The sequence below is a fragment of the Macaca thibetana genome, chromosome 6 (assembly GCF_024542745.1).
Source record: "Macaca thibetana thibetana isolate TM-01 chromosome 6, ASM2454274v1, whole genome shotgun sequence".
Classification (NCBI taxonomy): domain Eukaryota; kingdom Metazoa; phylum Chordata; class Mammalia; order Primates; family Cercopithecidae; genus Macaca; species Macaca thibetana.
In genome coordinates, this window is record NC_065583.1 from 88,966,992 (window position 1) to 88,980,282 (window position 13,291).

The following is a 13,291-nucleotide window of genomic DNA, read 5'->3' on the forward strand; positions in this document are numbered from 1 at the left end:
ATGACAGTGCAGAACAGATGTAAAGAGTTAAAACAGGACTAGAATAAGTGAGCATTTCTCAGTCCGGGAACTTTTTAATATTAAAGTCCATTGAAAAACTGGTTTTAAAATGTTTTAAATGATTTAAGTGAAATTCATCTTAGTGATACGCTGAGCTGAGGAGAATATTTTATACAATTGTTGTGCATAGAACTCTAGCCAATAATTTTGAATGTGAAGAAATGTTCGGTAAGAGAGAAATAATCCAAACAGTTAAAATAAGGAAAGGGAAAGTGAAGAAATTGATTTGCAGATTCAATTCCTTTCAATAATAGAAAGATTCAGTTTCTTTCAGTATCTCAAGATGGTGGCATGGAAGAAAGGGATAGTAAACAAGAATGAAGTTTTTATTCATTCTCTTCTGAGTTACATTTGATTTGTTACTATGAATATGAATTTTTTATAATTAATAAAAGGCACATGTTGTGAGTGATCCAAATGAATCTAAGTTCATAATCTAGGGGACTATTCTCTAGGAGAGAGACAGAACTATATATAAATGATATATCTACTACACACTTGGATCAGGATATTCCAGGATGATTAATTTGATTCAACAAGGACACTGCATTAGTCAGCTTTGACTGCCATAACAAAATACTGTAGGCTGGGTGGCTTAAGCACCAGAAATTTGTTTCTCATAGATCTGGAGGCTGAGAAGTCCAAGATCAAGGTATCACCCAATTTGGTTCCTGGTGGGGGCTCTCTTCCTGGCTTGCTCTATGCTTAAATGAATACACACACGGACACACACACACGTGCACATACACACACAGAGCACTCTTCCTCTTCTTATAAAACCATTAAGCCCATTGAATTAAGATCCCACTCTTATGACTGCATTTAATTCCTCTTCTTATAAGACTGCTGAGTCTATTCAACTAGGCTCCCACTCCTATGATTGCATTTAACCTTAATTACCTCCTAAAAGCCCTGTGTCCAAATACAGACACATTGAGAATTAGGGCTGAAACATGAATGTCCAAATACAGACACATTGAGGATTAAGGCTGAAACATGAATGTGGGGAGGATACAACTTAGTTCATAGCAGACATGAATGGAGATTCTCTTTAGCTTTAGATTTGTCCTGAAAGTTGTGCACATAGGGCTTCCACCCTCATGGGTTTGATTAACGTTGTCAGAGAATATTCATAGCCTAGGAGTTACTGCTTCTGCTGCTCAATGCTAAGGCAGCTGGGTACTTGATGAAGCTGGTGTGAAGTTCTCTACAGATAAGAACCAATGTTGTAAATAATTAAAGTTTCTAATCCAGCAAGCATGATTTGGGTTACAGAAAAAAATAAAACACCTTGATTCAGAAATTCAAATACTAAGAACAGAAAAAAAAAAATCCAAAACAACAACAACAAAACTGAAAGAAAGAAAATATTATTAATGACCTTGGGAGGCAAAAAACAGAAAAATGATATAGGAAATGAAAACGAAATTACATGAGGCCCAAGGATGTAGAAATACAAATAAGAAATTAATAAGATGCTTAGAGGAAAAGAGGAGAAACAACAGATAGTATGACAATGAGATGAAGAATAAAGAAAGCACCAAAATGAAAGGAAGACCCTAAAGAAGATTTAAAAAAGGAACTAATTTAATATTTAAACCATAATCCAATAAAACTTTCAGGGAATGAAAGATAGGACACTACATGTTGAAAAGGCCCAGATATTTCCTGAGAACACAGTCACACAGTTATCAATTCTGGTCTATACTATAGTGCATTTTTTAGATTTTAAAGATGAAGTAGAAAATCCTCAGGGCCTCCATACAAAGAAGCAAATAATTTACAAGGACCAAAAATCAGACTGGCAGCACCATTCTACTCAAAAGCAGCATACAAATCCATATAAAAATGAATCAGCATTGAAACACAAATCAAGATAAAGATAAATCAGTATAGAAGAAGCAGAGGAGAAGGAGGAGGAAGAAGAGAAAGTAGAGGAGGAGAGGGAGAGTGGGAAGGAAAGAAACGAAAAACCAGAGTGTCAACTAAGGATTTTATTTTTATTCAAGCTGCCCCTCTATGACCAAGACTTTAGACAGGCAATCATTTTTAAGCATGCATGAACTCAGGGAATATTGTTCCAAAGATTCACCGTGGGAAATTTGTGTGTGTGCCTATATCCTAAATTTAATTTATAATCTTTATTCAATCTTACTGTAAACATCAGCTTTCTTGTGGCTAGTCAGGATATTAAAATTCACATGGAAAATAAACTTGTAAGACTAGGAAAACACTATCCATTTGAAGCTATGAGACAAACAGTCTTACAATATATTAAAGCATGCTCTAGAGCCTCTATAATCAAAATTGTCTAATTGTATAGGTCTTCCCTTGAATTCACTGATCCTCTTTTCTTTGCCATGTCTAATCTTCTGTTATGAAAAGCAAGTAAGTTTTTCCCTCTACTTCAGTTATTATACGTTTTAATTCATTCTAGAATTTTTAGTTTGATTTTCTTTTACAGTTTTGATTTCTCAGAGAAGATTCCTTATTTACTCATTAATACCATATTTTGCTTTAAATATATACGTGTGTATATCTATGTATGTATGTATGTATGTATTTATCTATCTATCTATCTCTCTATCTCTCTATCTATCATAGCTCTGTGTGTGTGTGTGTGTGTGAGAGAGAGAGAGAGAGAAATAGCTGCTTTAAAGTCATTATCTGTGAAATCTAGTATCTAAACTACCTTTGGTTACTTTCTGTTAAACTTTTTAACTAGAGGTTACATTTTCCTGTTTACTTAGATGTCAAATACTTTCAGATTGTAGGTTGAACTTTTGGGTGGATACGTGGGATGATGTCTCCAGAGAGTTTTGCCTTGTTGTTTGTTTTCGGGTTGACATCTTGCACAGACGTCCAAAATAGTGTGGATCTGTAGAAAGCCCAAAGTTTTTCCAAGTTCCTCTCTTAGTGGAATTCTACTTCCAAATTCTCTCTCCCTTGATGATTTTTTTAAGGCTTAGATTTTGGCTTTGTCAGGGCTAGTCTAGTGTAACGTGATATTACTATGAATTGGTTCTTACTCCTAATTTAGAGTATTTTTGTGGAGTCAGATGCTTTCTTCTTTTCTGGTTGGGTCTGGAATTCTCCTGTCTCTTAAGTACTACCTAACTTCTGTGATCTGCGTTCATCCCGTAGCAGCGATTCTATGGTAATCTCATGTCAGCATCCCACTCTGATCTTTGCTTGATCTCTATCTTGCTGCAGAGATTCAGAACAATCACGGAGCTCATTTCATGAGTCATGCTTTTCTCAGGAATGGCAGTCTGCCCTGCCTGCTGTTTAATGTCTGAAATGGTTGCCTCATACATTTCCCCCCAATGTGATGATTGGTTAGCATGCCAGGGTGAGTTTAGTTCCAGGTATTTTCTCAGAAGTAGAAGTCCCTTGTGTAGTTCCTAATTGTCTTACTTACTGGTATTTTGTAGATCTCATTCAACAAATTGAAATAGTTACATCAATATGTATTTTTTTTTTCTACTGGAAGATCCTTGCATTCTTAGGATTAAATCAAGATTGGTCAGGTTGTGTTTCTCTTCTTATATGCTATTGGGTCAAATGTGTTAGTGTTTTATATTATATTCCCAAGTGAAATTAATGTCCAGATCAATTTTTAGTGATACTTTTTCTTTGGTGATAGAAAAGTGATATCTTCAAGAATAAACTGGAAAACTTGTTATGTTATGTGTATTTGCATTTTAAAATCATTTATACAAAAGTTATTTCTTCTTTGAATAGTTGATAAAATGTTGCATATCATTTTAGATATAATCTTACTTCAAGGGTACATATTTACAATTCTTTGTTATTACAGATACTACTGTAATAATAATTCTTTTATGTTTTCTTATACATATACAAAAGTTTCCTTTGAATACATAATTGGATTTGGAATTGTGATTTCACAGGACATAGACATATTACCAAAGTTTTCTCCAAAATTGTTTACATGTCTACCAGTAGAGTATAAGCCTATCTCTTTATCCATGATGCTCACTCATATTTGTTATAGTCACTATTATAATTTAGAGAAATTCGACAGATAAGAAATATTTTATTCTGGTTTTAATATATATTTTCCTGATTTGGAGTGAAATTGAGGATCTTTTTATGTTTTCATTTTCCATTCTTCATTCTAAACCTTTACATAATTTTCTATTAGGTATTTGAAATATTTCTTACTAATTATTAGGCATTTTATATAAAATCTGAATGCCAACCCAATATCAAACTTTTCCCTTGCAAATATCTTTTACCACTGTGGCTAGCTTTTAACTTTGTCTCTTTTATTGGATTTTGTTTTAATTTCAATGCAGTCATTTTTACAAATTATCACTTTCCCATTTCTGGCTTTGTTTTCAGCATTTCTAAGAAATCCTTTCTTATTGAAAGGCCATAGAGATATTTTCTTAAATTTTCTTTTAAGATTCATAAATTTTTGTTTATACATTTATTTCTTTACATGTTATCTTTTTATGTTATAGGTTTCCATTAAATTTTTATATGCATAATCAATTTTTTACCCCTAGTTATTAAATTGTTCACTGTAATTTCTTTAGGTTGATAACGTCTCTGATATAATTTCTATACAACATGGTATATTTCGGAACTCTCAAGTCTCTTATGTTTGCCTTTTTCTCTGAAAATATTACAATATTTAATTACTAATGTTTTACAATAATTTGGATATTTGGATGATTAAGTATTCCCACTTCATTTTCCTATGAAATTTTCTTGCCTATTCTTGGTCATTTGCTCTTCCTTGGGGATTTGTGGAATTTGTCAGGTTTCTCTAAACAATTATTGTAATTACATTGAATGTATTGATCATTTCATAGAAACTTGGTATCTTATTGACTCTTACATTGTGTGAAAATACTGTCTGTTGAAACTTATTTGGGATATTGTCTTATATAACCTATTATATTATATAATTTTATCCATAAAGTTCTCATATATTTTTATTGGATTTAATCCTAACTTTGTCAGGCTTTGTTACAATGGTAAATAGGATCGTTTCTTTGTAACATTTTGTAATTGGTTTTAATCAGTACATAAGAAGATTCTGATTTTTGAATGTTTATTTTTCAATTTAGATAACCAGTTTGTTATCTTATATTGGCTTGATATCCTACAGTATTATATTAGCTACCATTCAGGATACTTTTCTCCCTTGTCTTCCATCTTACAAGTAGCATGTTTGCTGCAAGAAGAGACACATTACCTTACAAAAGTAAGGAGGACTGCAAATGTAGCCTTCCTGTATACTCAAGAACAGTAAATGGGAATGTTAGGCATTCAGCCAGTGTCTCCTACTGTCTGCATTTTGATAACCAAATATGCATCTCTCTCTGCCCTCCCAATTATATACTCACACAAAATAAACTGCCTAACAAGTCATCCAGGCATTTCATTAAGTTCAAAGTCCAAGATACCTCTTTTGTGCCAGTGTTTGACACTATAAAAAAAGGTGTATATCACCACACCAAGTATATAGTGGTGGAATGGGGAAAAGATCATTATACTAAATGCTTCTGAATATAAGGGAGTAATTTTAAGAGTAACTAAAAGAGAGTAATTTGAAGCCATCATTGGACCAACATTGTGAAAGCTCTAATTTTGCTTTCTAGGAGGAATTTCTTTGCCCATTGTTTTCTGTAGCTTTAGTTTCTCCTATTTTGGAGGCATGTCCTTGGCCTCATCAGAGATGGATATTGGGAGCCTGGCTTCTTTGAAGATTATGCAGAATTCAAAGTCTTCCTCCTGTTCATGGAAGTTTGAGGGCATAAGCATTGTTTTAAGTCTCAAAAAGTCAAAGGCTTTTAAAAAATCAGAGCTTGTTTCTTTGGCACAGTATTAACTCAATGGTGTAGCAGGTGGCCAGGCATGGTGTCTAACACCTGTAATCCTAGCACTTTGGGAGGCTGAGGCAGGCGAATTATAAGGTCAAGGAATAGAGACAATCTTGGCCAACACAATGAAACTCCGTCTCTACTAAAAATAGAAAAATTAGCTGGGCGTGGTGGCATGTGCCTATAATCCCAGCTACTCAGGAGGCTGAGGCAGGAGAATCACTTGAACCAGGGAGGCGGAGGTTGCAGTGAGCAGAGACAGCACCACTACACTCCAGCCTGGCAATAGAGTGAGACTCCGTCTCAAAAAAAAAAAAAAAAAAAAAAAAAGTGTAACAAGCATCTCGTCAATTTACTTTAGGATGCCAAGTGCATTAACCACAACCACATCCATTGTCTTACCTCATGCTCTCTCATGCTCTCTCTCATGTGTTCTCTGTCTTCTCTATATAGATATGTATCTAGACTCATGGTAGCTACCATAAGGCTATCTGGAACAATAATGAGAAGGTCACAAACTTTGATCTGATTTTGACCTTTGGTCTTTTAACTGAATTTTACTTGGCACCACACTGTTAATGCGCTCTTTGCCACATCATTTTATTCAACTGAAATATTTAGTAGAGCTGTGCCACTTTTGAATTTATCACCTGCCATTTGGACTCCAGAAGCAGCTAGCCTGTTGGTGAACTCCACAAGGCCATAGCCTTGTCTCTGTTCTCTTTTATATATACTGGAAAATGAGCCGATTCTTCACCGAGCTCAACTTCCTCTTGTGCATTGCCAATTTCTGGCAAAAATAGTCAACACACATAGTCTTCTAATTTCTTCTTTTAATGCTACAATTTCCTTAGCAATGTGATCTGCCTCCCAATTTATCTCAGGAAGTCATTTTATCTTAAGTATTCCAACTGCAAAACAAAGATTACTGTACTGCTGTATTAAGTATAGGCTATTAGGGTAAGTGGGCTAGTAGGGAGAGGCAAAGGCAGACAAAAGTGGAATCGTGCAGTAAAAGTCAGGAAGCAATTGCAATAATCCAGGAAATAAATAATAGTGACTTTGACCAGTATGATGATAGTAGAGATAGTATGAGGCCATCAAATTCTCATTATATATCTAAAATGGAGTCTACATTTTTTGATGATGGATTGAATAATAGATTGGAGAAAGAGAGTGAGGTATGAAAGGTGACTACAAGGTGTATAGTCAGAAAAACTGGAAGGATGTTTTTGTCATTATTTCAGTTGGGGAAGATCATGGAAAGATCAGATTTGAGGGTAGGTTTGGGACAAGTAAGGATGAATGTACCTATTCGATAGTGAAGTGGGTATTGAATGCAAAATTACATATACAAATAGGGAGTTCAGTGAAAAATCCTAAACTGTGGAATTACATTTATAAATAAGAACATCACTAGTATTAGATGGAATTTGAAGTCATGAGATTACAATCTAGAGAATGAATGTAGATGAAGGGAAAAACACACATATATATATCACTATCAGTAGGGCTTGTCTCCACTCTGAACCATTTTCCTATTCAAAAAGACCTAGATATTTTCTATCCATTTTTAAATTAAAAAATATATCATGTTTTTATTGGAATAAGTTGAAGTTTGTGGTTAACTTAGGGATAACTCATATCTGTAAGACATCTTTCTAAAACTCAGTATGCCTTTGCATTTGTTCTCTTTGTCTTCACAGTCATTCTAACAGCTCAGTTTGAAGAATTTTTATATAGATTTCTATGCATTTTAATTAGTCCCTTCATAAGTATTCTTTTTCATATTTTAAAGTGAGATCTTTTATTCCATTTTATCTTTCAACTGGCTATTGCTTGTATGTGAGAAAGGTATTGATTTCTATTAATTTTATATCCAGAAATGTTAAGTTTTCTTATTGGTTGTAATAGTTTTCCATTTCTAGTCTTGTGTTTTTCCTTTCCAATGCTAATAACTCTTTTCCTTTGTCTAGTTGTATTGGCCAGTTGCTCCAGAAAAAAAAAAAAAAAATGAGAGTGGAAGCAAAGAGCATTCTTATCTTACTCCTGCTTTTAATTTTAGTAGGAATGCTTCTAGCGTTTCTTCATTAAGCATGAAGCTGACTTTTAGAATGATAAAAGTACTCATCTATTTCTATTTTTAAAATAGGTGCTGAAATTACATCAGATGTATTTTTAACATTTATGAAGGTAATCACATCAGTAACTCAAAACTAGTTTGAGCGTTTACTATGCCAGGTTTTATTCTAAATGCTGGTGATATAGCAATGATTAAGAGTTCTAGTCCCTGCTCTTATGCACCTAGCATTTCAGTAGAGGAGATCGATAATGAAGAAATAATAAAAAGATAAATAAAATAGGGTTAGGTAGCAATTACTAGTAGGCAGGTAAACAAACAGGATAAGGGGTTAGAGAAAGATACTAAGTGCTCTTCTAGAAAGGCAAGTCCATTAAGGCCTCTCTGCAGAGGGGACATGAAAACAAATACCTAAGATCAAGGTAAAAGCTTGAGCCTTCAGAATGTATGAGGATGGGGAGGGTGTTCTCAGAAAAGGACGCAGCAAGGGCTTGATGTACTTATATAATTATCTTAACAGATTTCCTAATCTTGAACCATTCTTGCATTTCTGGATGAAACTCCACATAATCACAGTGTATCCACTTTTTGTTTTCCTGGAAACTGTCTCTTCTCACTCTTTCCCAGGATCATTGCCTTGGAGCAGACATTCTTTATTCAGACTCTTCTAGTTTGTTTTCATATACATGACCCTAGACTGTTTTAATAACCTCTTATCAAGCTTCTTATTTTCTATTCTTTGTTTTTCATCTCTTACACAATTAAGATTTTCTTTCTAAAACACAAACTTTGTTTGCATATCTACTTAAACAACTTTTTGCAGCTTCCCATTGCCTCACAAAACATCCAAATGCACCAATGAAGGCATTTGGAGCTCTAATGTATCATTTTTGACACATCGGCTGCCTCTCCTTCATGCAACATCCCTTCACACACGTGACACCTTGCATTTTTGTGATGTTACACGCATTAAGCTCCATAGATGTTGTGCTAATTCTTTTGATAAAATAGTTCATGAAGCAGCAAACTTTCCTTCAGGAATAAACAGTATGGAAGCAGAGACAATATAGTAGGTAATCTGTATATAATATGATCAGTATTTATATAAAATTATTCACTAGGTGGCTCAGTGAATTCTATATTATAAAAAAATACACAAAGTAGGCTTAGTGTTTTATGGATTTTATTTTTTAACATAACTAAATCATCTTTTCATAAATACAAAAGATCAGATATCTTAAAAAAATTGCTGTAACCAGAAACCTACTTTATTCTTAAAGCAAATGGAAAGCTAATGACATTTTATTTTTTAAGGTTTTTAAAAAGAAAGAGTATATATTAGGCTTTAAAATAAATAAAATAACACATTTTTCTTGTTTAATTATTTGCATACCTATATTTTCTATATTTTAGACATGAATTGTCTTCAATTTAATATGAGAAAAATTCAGTAACTGAGGTCTATACTTTTGTGCATGCCTGTAAACCCGTCAGCTTAAGGGACACCTCTGGGAAATTAAACAAATGAAGAACAAGCAAAACTTATTAAAAGTCACCAATAGAATGGGGCAACTGAGTCAATCTACTTAACTGTAGCAGAGGTGACCTTTAGTTTTTCCATATTTAGGTTCAGCTATCTTACAGTTTCTTTCCAAAGGTTCTATCTAGAGGTATAGAAGTACCTGGATGGCCAGAGAAGGATCCACGGTCCCCGAACTTTCAGCATAAGACTATGTATTACTGTGAATATGTTTTTTTTTTTTAATATAATATCAGAATCTCAAAGGAGTTGGTGGCCATACAATATTAAGATGCATTTGAAAGTATTTAGTATCTCTTTTTCCTTCCATATCTCACTAGTCTCCAGATTCTCGCTTTCAGGTGGTAGGGCTGGCTATGATGGGAGACTAAAAATGCATTGATAAAGAGTAGCTTCTTAGAAAATCTTTATATTACACAACCTTTCCAGTTCATGAGACCGACTCTTGTTTTCTGGAGGTGTTAATCTATTTCATTTTATTGATTCTGCTTTCAAGAGAAACATCTGCATTGTAGTATGGGTTTTGGTCAAGAATTCCATCACCTGGGGTACTGGTTTTGGCCTTAAGCCTGAGACTGAATTCCTTGGTTGTGATTTAAGTTGTCTAATTTCCTATCATCTGTTCTGATCTCAGTGACTCACTAGACCCCTCACATATCTCAATCTTGTCTAATTATTGTGTGTTTTTCCTTAATCCTGCTTTGCTACCATAACCTGGTGATATTGCTTCCACAGACTACTCTTACAGATCTAATCTTTTATTTACAGCCTATAATTTTTTTACACATAATCGTTCTAGAATTCTTACACTAATTTATAGACTGGAACTCCATTTCATTCAGCAAACTCTTATTGCATACTAAATAATGTGCCAAATATTAGGAAAACAAATATGAATAAGTCTCAGTGCCTTTCCTTCCAGAACTCATTTTTTATTCAAGAAAATAGATATACAACTAGATAATCACAGCACATGTAAGTGTGATTATATAATTATTAACAGGTACCCTGGGAGTACACGGGAGGGAGTAGGTAACTTTACCTGGGCAGAAGAGGAAGAGGATAAGACTTTGCAGAGATGGTGACAAAGAGTATAATTTTGAGAGATGACAAGGAATGTGTATAAGAGGTGACCGGCGCGGTGGCTCATGTCTGTAATCCCAGCACTTTGGAAAGCTGAGGCGGGTGGATCACGAGGTCAGGAGTTCGAGACTAGCATGACCAACATGGTGAAACCGCCGTCTCTACTAAAAAATACAAAAAATTAGCTGGGTATGGTGGCGGGTGCCTGTATAATCCCAGCTACTCAGGAGGCTGAGGCAGGAGAATCGCTTGAACCTGGGAGACAGAGGTTGCAGTGAGCAGAGATCGTGCCATTGCACTGCAGCCTAGGTGACAGAGTGAGACTCCATCTCAAAAAAAAAAAAAAAAAAAAAAAAAAAAGACTAGAGGTTTCAAACACCTTGTAAATGGAAAATTCTCTCTTATCTCGGAGATCTCTATTGTAGTAGTCTTCCAACAGACTTAAGTGCCACCTCTATTGGTAGCAACTGTCAACATTGCAATCTTATAAATTGGTTTTTCCTTCATGTTAATCTCTGGGATCTGAAAAGTGCTAGTTGGCTACTAGCTAGCTCTATGAATGTGGACAAAAAACAAAACAAAACAAAAAATCCTCCATAATGTCTCAGTTTCTTTGGTACAAATCAAGGTGTGAACTCCACTACTGCCTAGCTGGATTTTTACCCCCAGATGTATGATTTGAGGAGAAAAGAAAATCAAAGATAAGTTGAAAATATAATTATTCATAGATAAAATGTATGCATTGATAAATTGTATTTGTCATGAGTAAAATTGTATTGAACATTATCAGAATTTCTAATAAACAGATAGTTCATGCCGTATTTTTCATTTCCTTGAACAGATTTCAGTAGCATAAAATGGTGAAAAATATTGACAACCTTTATGAAAAAAGTATCTACATTGTTGTATTGTAATTAAATGCAATAATATTTAATAATTTAAACAAATTTTATATTTCTAAGATTATACTAATTTGTTGCTAGAGATAGAAATGACACTTTCTTTATATTGTGGCTTAAGAACAACTCAGTTGTAATTTATGTTTGTTTTAAAGATATTCTTATAAGAAAAGATTGGGTATAGATAAAATCTAAAGTATATCACCCCAAATTTTGGAGTTGATTTGCTGTGTGAGATCATCCATAATAAAAGCAACAGTGAAATGATCTCGTTTGAAAGTATCATAAAACTCAAAGGCAAATCTATTTTTGGAAAATTCTAGTGATGTTTTGAAAACAACTGAGATGACTCATCTAGTGAGTGAGATAGCGTGGCTTCCTCAGAATTCTGAGCATTTGAGTATCTTCTTCACCTTACTCTCCCAACCCACCCTCCCCTTTCTCTGTGGTTTTGCATTCTTGTTGCCAGTGAATATATAGAGGCTCAGGCACTTTTGTACCCTACCTTTTAACTTTCATATTTCCCTCCCTCTTCAGTTTTTACTCTCCTTGAGTTGTGTATCTACCACTTTGAGATTAAAGCCATACTTCTAGAAGAGCTTTCTATAGAGATTGAAATGGATACAGATAGAAGTTATGGGATTACAACATGGCTTCACATCCTGGTTTCATGTGATCATTGATAAATCATCTAACTTTACTGGGACTAACTTTCTTCAGCCTGTTTAAAATTCCTTATTTATGACTCCTTCAGTGATCTCGGTTTTAAAAAAATTTACCAGACGTGAGTTAAGTGCCTACCAAGTACCCTGTATTGTACAAGGACACTGATACAGTCCTTGGCCTCAAATAGCAAAGATCTCTCATCAAACTGTGTGGTCCAGACATATTCTGTTTCTTTCACCTGTTGTAAGAGGGAGGCTAACAAGAGAAAGATAATAAAGGGCCTTATTAGATATGGCAGGAGAACATCATGTATTGCTCCTTTCTGTGTATATAAAATAGGAAAATGACTTATTTGTCTAATAATAAATTACATTATTAACTTACATAAAACAGTTACTTGAGCCAAGCCAGGGAGCCTTCTAAAACAGAACAAAATTCAAATTATTCTAATTAACTTATGTTTTATTTAGTTTTAATTAAAAAACTGTTTCTTTTTTTTTTCTCCTACTTAGAGTTTCTGAAATGTATTAATCCATTTTTTAAATGTTTTGGTTTAGAATAATCCATTTTGCTAGACACTTTCTCAATAACGTTTAAACTCCTGTATATTTTAAGAGAAGGTATTCTATGTGTTTCTGATTCCTTTCACTTAATTTCTCCAAATATTGTTGTCTATGAATGTGCTAAGGAAAAAGAACTTCTTTTATTCGGTGTTTGAAATGCCTTAAGATACCAACAATTTGTCAAGAAGTAAAGGAGCATCTAAAAGTTTGAAATTCTTGCTATGAAACCACATATCGCTAAATTTATTCAAGAACTTAGTTTGAGAATCCTCACAAAAATAAGAACCACAAACTTAGCTAAATCATGACCTTGCATTCCCTTTCCTTCTCTAACTATATGGATCTAATTTCCAGATATTCATAATCAGACTTAACAACTTTCTTCATATTCATTTCTCTGTGTTTCAGACAATAAAAAGAAATCTAATGCATTCCTAAAAAGAAACTGACTTCAGTTGAGAATAACTGGGAAGCTGAATATGACTAGAATGGAAATGCTATTATTTCCATATGCCAGAGAATATTATTCAATTAACATAAAA